Source organism: Aegilops tauschii, chromosome 5, assembly GCF_002575655.3.
Source record: "Aegilops tauschii subsp. strangulata cultivar AL8/78 chromosome 5, Aet v6.0, whole genome shotgun sequence".
Lineage (NCBI taxonomy): Eukaryota > Viridiplantae > Streptophyta > Magnoliopsida > Poales > Poaceae > Aegilops > Aegilops tauschii.
Window position 1 is genome coordinate 564,105,181 of NC_053039.3, and position 10,139 is coordinate 564,115,319.

Sequence of the window (10,139 nt, forward strand, 5' to 3'; positions counted from 1 at the left end):
TATAGCATGGAACAATCAAAAATTATAGATACGTTGGAGACGTATCAAGCATCCCCAAGCTTAATTCCTGCTCGTCCTCGAGTAGGTAAATGATAAAAACAGAATTTTTGATGTGGAATGCTACTTGGCATAATTTCAATGTAATTCTCCTAATTGTGGTATGAATATTCAGATCCGAAAGATTCAAGATAAAAGTTTAATATTGACATAAAAGTAATAATACTTCAAGCATACTAACTAAGCAATTATGTCCTCTCAAAATAACATGGCCAAAGAAAGTTCATCCCTACAAAATCATATAGTTTAGTCATGCTCCATTTTCGTCACACAAGAATGCTCTCATCATGCACAACCCCGATGACAAGCCAAGCAATTGTTTGATACTTTAGTAATCTCAAACTTTTTTCAATCTTCACACAATACATGAGCGTGAGCCATGGATATAGCACTATGGGTGGAATAGAATATAATGATGGGGGTTATGTGGAGAAGACAAAAAAGGAGAAAGTCTCACATCAACGCGGCTAATCAATGAGCTATGGAGATGCCCATCGATTGATGTTAATGCAAGGAGTAGGGATTGCCATGCAACGGATGCACTAGAGATATAAATGCATGAAAGCTCAACAAAAGAAACTAAGTGGGTGTGCATCCAACTTGCTTGCTCACGAAGACCTAGGGCATTTGAGGAAGCCCATTGTTGGAATATACAAGCCAAGTTCTATAATGAAAAATTCCCACTAGTATATGAAAGTGACAAAACAAGAGACTCTCTATCATGAAGAACATGGTGCTACTTTGAAGCACAAGTGTGGAAAAAGGATAGTAGCACTGTCCCTTTTTATTTATATTTTTTCCTTTTTTTTGGACCTTCTCTTTTTTTGGCCTTTCTCTTTTTTTTGGGACAATGCTCTATGAATGATGATCATCACACTTCTATTTATTTACAACTCAATGATTACAACTTGATACTAGAACAAAGTATGACTCTATATGAATGCCTCCGGCGGTATACCGGGATAGCAATGAATCAAGAGTGACATGTATGAAAAATTATGAACGGTGGCTTTGCCACAAATACAATGTCAACTACATGATCATGCAAAGCAATATGACAATGATGAGTGTGTCATAATAAACGGAACGGTGGAAAGTTGCATGGCAATATATCTCGGAATGGCTATGGAAATGCCATAATAGGTAGGTATGGTGGCTGTTTTGAGGAAGATATAAGGAGGTTTATGCGTGAGCGTATCATATCACGGGGTTTGGATGCACCGGCGAAGTTTGCACCAACTCTCAATGTGAGAAAGGGCAATGCACGGTACCGAAGAGGCTAGCAATCATGGAAGGGTAAGAGTGCGTATAATCCATGGACTCAACATTAGTCATAAAGAACTCACATACTTATTGAAAAAATCTACAAGTCATCAAAAACCAAGCACTACGCGCATGCTCCTAGGGGGAGAGATTGGTAGGAAAAGACCATCGCTCGTCCCCGACCGCCACTCATAAGGAGGACAATCAAAGAACACCTCATGTTTCAAATTTGTTACATAACGTTTACCATACGTGCATGCTACGGGACTTGCAAACTTCAACACAAGTATTTCTAAAATTCACAACTACTCAACTAGCACAACTTTAATATCACTACCTCCATATCTCAAAACAATCATCAAGCATCAAACTTCTCTTAGCATTCAGCACCTTCATAAGAAAGTTTTTTTACTAGTCTTGAATACCTAAGATATTAGGATTAATTTCCCAATTTAAGCAAATTACCATGCTGTGTAAGACTCTCAAAATAATATAAGTGAAGCATGAGAGAATAATAGTTTCTATAAAACAAAACCACCGCCGTGCTCTAAAAGATATAAGTGAAGCACTAGAGCAAAAACTATGTAGCTCAAAAGATATAAGTGAAGCGCATAGAGTATTCTAATAAATTCCGAATCATGTGTGTCTCTCTCAAAAGGTGTGTACAGCAAGGATGATTGTGGTAAACTAAAAAGCAAAGACTCAAATCATACAAGACGCTCCAAGCAAAACACATATCATGTGGTGAATAAAAATACAGCTCCAAGTAAAGTTACCGATGGAAGTAGACGAAAGAGGGGATGCCTTCAGGGGCATCCCCAAGCTTTGGCTTTTTCGTGTCCTTAGATTGTCTTGGGGTGCCATGGGCATCCCCAAGCTTAGGATCTTGCCACTCCTTGTTCCATAATCCATCAAATCTTTTACCCAAAACTTGGAAACTTCACAACACAAAACTTAACAGAAAATCTCGTGAGCTCCGTTAGCGAAAGAAAACAAAACACCACTTCAAGGTACTGTAATGAACTCATTCTTTATTTATATTTGTGTTAAATCTACTGTATTCCAACTTCTCTATGGTTTATAAACTATTTTACTAGCCATAGATTCATCAAAATAAGCAAACAACACACGAAAAACAGAATCTGTCAAAAACAGAACAGTCTGTAGTAATCTGTAACTAACGCAAACTTCTGGAACTCCAAAAATTCAGCCAAAATAGGAAGACCTAGACAATTTTTTTATTGATCTGCAGCAATTAGAATCAATATTTAATCACGTTCTGGTGATTTTTAACAATTCTTTTCGTGAACAGAAAGTTTTTGGAATTTTCAGCAAGATCAGATAACTATCATCCAAGAAGATCCTATAGGTTAAACTTGGCACAAACACTAATTAAAACATAAAAACACATCTAACCAGAGTCTAGATCAAATATTTATTCCTAAACAGAAGCAAAAAGCAAAAAAAAACTAAAAATAAAATTGGGTTGCCTCCCAACAAGCGCTATCGTTTAACGCCCCTAGCTAGGCATAATAGCAAGGATAGATCTAGGTATTGCCATCTTTGGTGGGCAATTCTTCAATGAGACATCTATCATCCTTAGGAATTTCATTCTTTTTATTAATTATCAAACTTCCAGGCACATAACCAAAAAATTATTTGTGGCAAATGGTTCCTTAATGATAGCAAAAAGATTGGGATGAATACTTATAGATTTGAGATCCGCAGTTTCCTTACTAGAGGATTCACCCTTATTTTTAGGAACATACATAAGCTTGGCAATTTTAGTTGGAGGACTTGGAGTGTTCTTTACGGAAGAAAAAGCGGTTCCCAAGTTGGTAATGATACCCTCAAGTTTATCGATTCTAGCGGAATCTTGATTTATTCTTTCATTAACTATGAGTTCCTTCTCCTTAATATTTTTCAAGGTGACCCCTACTTTAGATCCATATTGGGTAGTTGTGGATCTTTTTACCCAAATTTTCAATTAACTCTACGGTAGCAACTTTATTTTCAATAATTTCAAGTCTTTGCATTACATGCTCCAAAGTTAACATAGTTCCATTAACCAAAAGAGGTGGTGAGCCAAACAAATCTATCATAGCATTATAAGAATAAAAAGTATGGCTACCCAAGAAATTCCCTTCGGTAATGGTATCAAGGATATATCTGTACCAAGGAGTAGTGCCTACATAAAAATTGCGGAGAAGAACGGAAGTAGATTGCTTCTTGGTAGATCTATTTTGAGCATTGCAAATTCTATACCAAGCGTCTTTTAGATTTTCTCCCTCCCTTTGCTTAAAATTAAGAACTTCATTCTCGGGATACAACGGAGAAGAAAGGGGACTAGCCATAACGACAAGCAAACGAAAAAGAGGCAAGTGAAAAGGAGAGGGCGAATAAAACGGCAAGGGTGAAGTGGGGGAGAGGAAAACGAGAGGCAAATGGCAAATAATGTAATGCGGGAGATAAGGGTTTGTGATGGGTACATGGTATGTTGACTTTTGCGTAGACTCCCCGGCAACGGCGCCAGAAATGGCTCTTTGTCGGGAGTCAAATCTTGACTTGACTTCGCGTAAGCCTCCCAGGCAACGGCGCCAGAAATCCTTCTTCCTACCTCTTGAGCACTGTGTTGGTTTTCCCTTGAAGAGGAAAGGGGTGATGCTGTTGGAAATATGCCATAGAGGCAATAATAAATTGGTTATTATTATATTTCCTTGTTCATGATAATCGTTTATTATCCATGCTAGAATTGTATTGATAGGAAACTCAGATACATGTGTGGATACATAGACAACACCATGTCCCTAGTAAGCCTCTAGTTGACTAGCTCGTTGATCAATAGATGGTTACGGTTTCCTGACCATGGACATTGGATGTCATTGATAACGGGATCACATCATTAGGAGAATGATGTGATGGACAAGACCCAATCCTAAGCCTAGCACAAGATCGTGTAGTTCGTTTGCTCAGAGCTTTTCTAATGTCAAGTATCATTTCCTTAGACCATGAGATTGTGCAACTCCCGGATACAGTAGGAATGCTTTGGGTGTACCAAACGTCACAACGTAACTGGGTGGCTATAAAGGTGCACTACAGGTATCTCCGAAAGTGTCTGTTGGGTTGGCACGAATCGAGACTGGGATTTTTCACTCCGTGTAAACGGAGAGGTATCTCTGGGCCCACTCGGTAGGACATCATCATAATGTGCACAATGTGAACAAGGAGTTGATCACGGGATGATGTGAGTTACGGAACGAGTAAAGAGACTTGCCGGTAACGAGATTGAACAAGGTATAGGGATACCGACGATCGAATCTCGGGCAAGTAACATATCGATAGACAAAGGGAATTGTATACGGGATTGATTGAATCCTCGACATCGTGGTTCATCCGATGAGATAATCGTGGAACATGTGGGAGCCAACATGGGTATCCAGATCCCGCTGTTGGTTATTGGCCGGAGAACGTCTCGGTCATGTCTGCATGGTTCCCGAACCCGTAGGGTCTACACACTTAAGGTTCGGTGACACTAGGGTTATAGAGATATTAGTATGCGGTAACCCGAAAGTTGTTTGGAGTCCCGGATGAGATCCCGGACGTCACGAGGAGTTCCGGAATGGTCCGGAGGTAAAGATTTATATATGGGAAGTCTTATTTTGGTCGCCGAAAAAGTTTCCCACTTTATCGGTATTGTACCGGGAGTGCCGAAAGGGGTCCGGGGGTCCACCAAGGGGGTCCACCAGCCCCGAGGGGACACATGGTCTGTAGGGGGTGCGCCTTGGCCTATATGGGCCAAGGGCACCAGCCCCAAGAGGCCCATGCGCCAAGAGATAAGAAAAAGGGAGAGTCCTAAAAGGGGAAGGCACCTCCGAGGTGCCTTGGGGAGGAAGGACTCCTCCCTGGCCGCACCCTTCCTTGGAGGAAGGGCCAAGGCTGCGCCCCCCCTCTCCCTTGGCCCTATATATAGTGGGGGGAAGGGAGGGCAGCTGCAATCCAAGCCCTGGCGCCTTCCTCTCCCTCCCGTGACACACCTCCCTCCTCCCGCAGCGCTTGGCGAAGCCCTGTTGGAATCCCGCTACTTCCACCACCACGCCGTCGTGCTGCTGGATCTCCATCAACCTCTCCTGCCCCTTGCTGGATCAAGAAGGAGGAGACGTCGCTGCTCCGTACGTGTGTTGAACGCGGAGGTGCCGTCCGTTCGGCGCTAGGATCATCGGTGATTTGGATCACGACGAGTACGACTCCATCAACCCGTTCTCTTGAACGCTTCCGCTCGCGATCTACAAGGGTATGTAGATGCACTCCCCTTCCCTCGTTGCTATATTACTCCATAGATTGATCTTGGTGATGCGTAGAAAATTTTGAATTTCTGCTACGTTACCCAACAGTGGCATCATGAGCTAGGTCTATGCGTAGTTTCTATGCACGAGTAGAACACAAAGTAGTTGTGGGCGTCGATATTGCCAATTCTTCTTGCCGCTACTAGTCTTATCTTGTTTCGGCGGCATTGTGGGATGAAGCGGCCCGGACCGACCTTACACGTACTCTTACGTGAGACAGGTTCCACCGACTGACATGCACTAGTTGCATAAGGTGGCTAGCGGGTGTTTGTCTCTCCCACTTTAGTCGGAACGGATTCGATGAAAAGGGTCCTTATGAAGGGTAAATAGAAATTGGCATATCACATTGTGGTTTTACGTAGGTAAGAAACGTTCTTGCTAGAAACCTATACAAGCCACGTAAAAAACTTGCAACAACAATTAGAGGACGTCTAACTTGTTTTTGCATCATGTGCTATGTGATGTGATATGGCCAGAAGATGTGATGAATGATATATGTGATGTATGAGATTGATCATATTCTTGTAATAGGAATCACGACTTGCATGTCGATGAGTATGACAACCGGCAGGAGCCATAGGAGTTGTCTTTATTTTTTGTATGACATGCGTGTCATTGAATAACGCCATGTAAATTACTTTACTTTATTGCTAAGCGCGTTAGCCATAGAAGTAGAAGTAATCGTTGGCGTGACAACTTCATGAAGACACAATGATGGAGATCATGATGATGGAGATCATGGTGTCATGCCAGTGACAAAGATGATCATGGTGCCCCGAAGATGGAGATCAAAGGAGCAAAATGATATTGGCCATATCATGTCACTATTTGATTGCATGTGATGTTTATCATGTTATGCATCTTATTTGCTTAGAATGACGGTAGCTTAAATAAGATGATCCCTCACTAAAATTTCAAGAGACGTGTTCCCCCTAACCGTGCACCGTTGCGAAGGTTCGTTGTTTCGAAGCACCACGTGATGATCGGGTGTGATAGATTCTAACGTTCGAATACAACGGGTGTTGACGAGCCTAGCATGTACAGACATGGCCTCGGAACACATGCGAAACACTTAGGTTGACTTGACGAGCCTAGCATGTACAGACATGGCCTCGGAACACAAGAGACCGAAAGGTCGAAGATGAGTCGTATAGCAGATACGATCAACATGGAGATGTTCACCGATGATGACTAGTCCGTCTCACGTGATGATCGGACACGGCCTAGTTTGACTCGGATCATGTATCACTTAGATGACTAGAGGGATGTCTATCTGAGTGGGAGTTCAATAATCAGATGAACTTCATTATCATGAACATAGTCAAAAGGTCTTTACAAATTATGTCATACGCTTTAGTTCTGCTGTTTAAGATATGTTCCTAGAGAAAATTTAGTTGAAAGTTGGTAGTAGCAATTATGCGGACTGGGTCCGTAAACTGAGGATTGTCCTCATTGCTGCACAGAAGGCTTATGTCCTTAATGCACCGCTCGGTGTGCTAAACCTCAGCGTCGTCTGTAGATGTTACGAAACATCTGACATACATGTTTTGATGACTACGTGATAGTTCAGTGCGTAATGCTAACGGTTTAGAATGGTGGCACCAGAGACGTTTTTGAAACATCACAGAACATGTGAGATGTTCCGAAGACTGAAATTGGGATTTCAGACTAGTGCCCACGTCCAGAGGTATGAGACCTCTGACAAGTTTCTTAAGCCTGCAAACTAAGGGAGAAAAGCTCAATCGTTGAGCATGTGCTCAGATTGTCTGAGTACCACAATCGCTTGAATCGAGTGGGAGTTAATCTCCCAGATGAGATAGTGATGGTTCTCCATAATCACTGCCACCAAGGTAGTAGAGCTTCGTGATGAACTATAACATATCAGGGACAGTTATGATGATCCTTGAGCAACTCGCGATGTTTGACACCGCGAAAGTAGAAATCAAGAAGGAGCATCAATTGTTGATGGTTAGTAAAACCACTAGTTTCTAGAAGGGCAAGGGCAAAAGGGATACTTCATGAAACAGCAAGTCGTTTGCTGCTCTAGTGAAGAATCCCAAGGTTGAACCCAAACCCGAGACTAAGTGCTTTTGTAATGAGGGGAACGGTCACTGAAGCGGAACTACCCTAGATACTTGGTAGATGAGAAGGCAGGCAAGGTCGACAGAAGTATATTGGATATACATTGTTTGAATGTGTACTTTACTAGTACTCCTAGCAGCACCAGGGTATTAGATACCGGTTTGGTTGCTAAGTGTTAGTAACTCAAAATAAAAGCTGCGGAATAAACGGAGACTAGCTAAAGGTGAGATGACGATATGTGTTGGAAGTGTTTCCAAGGTTGATGTGATCAAGCATCGCATGCTCCCTCTACCATCGAGATTTGGTGTTTGCGTTGAGCATGATTGGATTATGTTTATCGCAATACGGTTATTCATTTAAGGAGAATAATGGTTACTCTGTTTATTTGAATAATACCTTCAATGGTCTTGCACCTAAAATGAATCTCGATCGCAGTGATACACATGTTCGTGCCAAAAGATATAAAATAGTAATGATAGTACCACATACTTGTGGCACTGCCATTTGAGTCATATTGGTATAGAACGCATGAAGAAGCTCCATGTAGATGGATCTTTGGACTCACTCGTTTTTGAAAAGATTGAGACATGCGAACCATGTCTATTGGTATGAAGAAACTCCATGCAGATGGATCATTTGGACTCACTTGATTTTGAATCACTTGAGACATGCAAATCATACCACATGGGCAAGATGACTGAAAGACCTCGTTTTCAGTAAGATGGAACAAGAGAGCAATTTATTGGAAGTAATACATTTTGATGTATGCAGTCCAATGAATGCTGAGGCATGCAGTGGATATCGTTATGTTCTTACTTCATAGATGATTTGAGTAGATGCTGAGAATATTTACTTGATGAAACACAAGTCTGAATTATTGAAAGGTTCAAGTAATTTCAGAGTGAAGTTGAAGATCGTCGTGACAAGAGGATAAAATGTCTGTGATGTGATCATAGAGATGAGTATCTGAGTTACGAGTTTGGCACACAATTAAGACATTGTGGAAAGTGTTTCACAATTAATACCACCTGGAACACCATAGTGTGATGGTGTGTCCGAACATCATAACTGCACCCTATTGGATATGGTGCATACCATGATGTCTCTTATCGAGTTACCACTATCGTTTATGGGTTAGGCATTAGAGACAACCGCATTCACTTTAAAAGGGGCACCACGCAATTCCGTTGAGACGACACCGTTTAGAGAAACCTAAGTTGTCGTTTCTTAAAAGTTTGGGGCTGCGATGCTTATGTGAAAAAGTTTCAGGCTGATAAGCTCGAACCCAAAGCGGATAAATGCGTCTTCATAGAATACCCAAAAACAGTTGGGTATACCTCCTATTTCAGATCTAGAAGCAAAAGTAATTGTTTCTAGAAACAGGTCCTTTCTCGAGGAAAAGTTTCTCTCGAAAGAATTGAGTGGGAGGATGGTGGAGACTTGATAAGGTTATGGAACCGTCACTTCAACTAGTGTGTAGCAGGGCACAGGAAGTTGTTCCTGTGGCACCTACACCAATTGAAGTGGAAGCTTATGATAGTGATCATGAAACTTCGGATCAAGTCACTACCAAACCTCGTAGGACGACGAGGATGCGTGCTACTTCGGAGTGGTACGTGATCCTGTCTGAGATATCATGTTGTTGGACAATACTGAACCTACGAGCTATGGAGAAGAAATGGTGGGCCCATATTCCGACAAATGGTTAGAAGCCATGAAATCTGAGATAAATGGAACTTTGAGAAGAAGACGGACGTGGACGGCAATGTTACCGTCTACGAAGCTCGACTTGTGGCAAAGAGTATTTTCACAAGTTCAAGGAGTTGACTACGATGAGATTTTCTCATCCGTAGCGATGCTTAAGTCCATCGGAATCATGTTAGCATTAGCTGCATTTATGAAATCTGGCAGATGGATGTCAAAACAAGTTTCCTTACCAGTTTTCGTAAGGAAAGGTTGTATGTGATACAATCAGAAAGGTTTTGTCGATCCTAAGGATGCTAAAAGGTATGCTAGCTCCAGCGATCCTTCCATGGATTGGAGCAAGCATCTCGGAGTCAGAATATACGCTTTGATGGAGTGATAAAAGTTTTTGGGTTTATACAAAGTTTGTTAGAAACTTGTATTTACTATAAAGTGAGTGGGAGCGCTACAACATTTCTGATAAGTATATGTGAATGACATATTGTTGATCCGAAATGATGTAAAATTTCTGGAAAGCATAAAGGGTTGTTTGAAAGGAGTTTTTCAAAGGAAGACCTGGATAAAGCTGCTTACATATTGGGCATCAAGATCTATAGAGATAAGACGCCCGATGATACTTTCAAAGAACGCACACCTTGACATGATTTTGAAAGAGTTCAAAATAGATCAGCAAAGAAGGAGTTCTTGGCT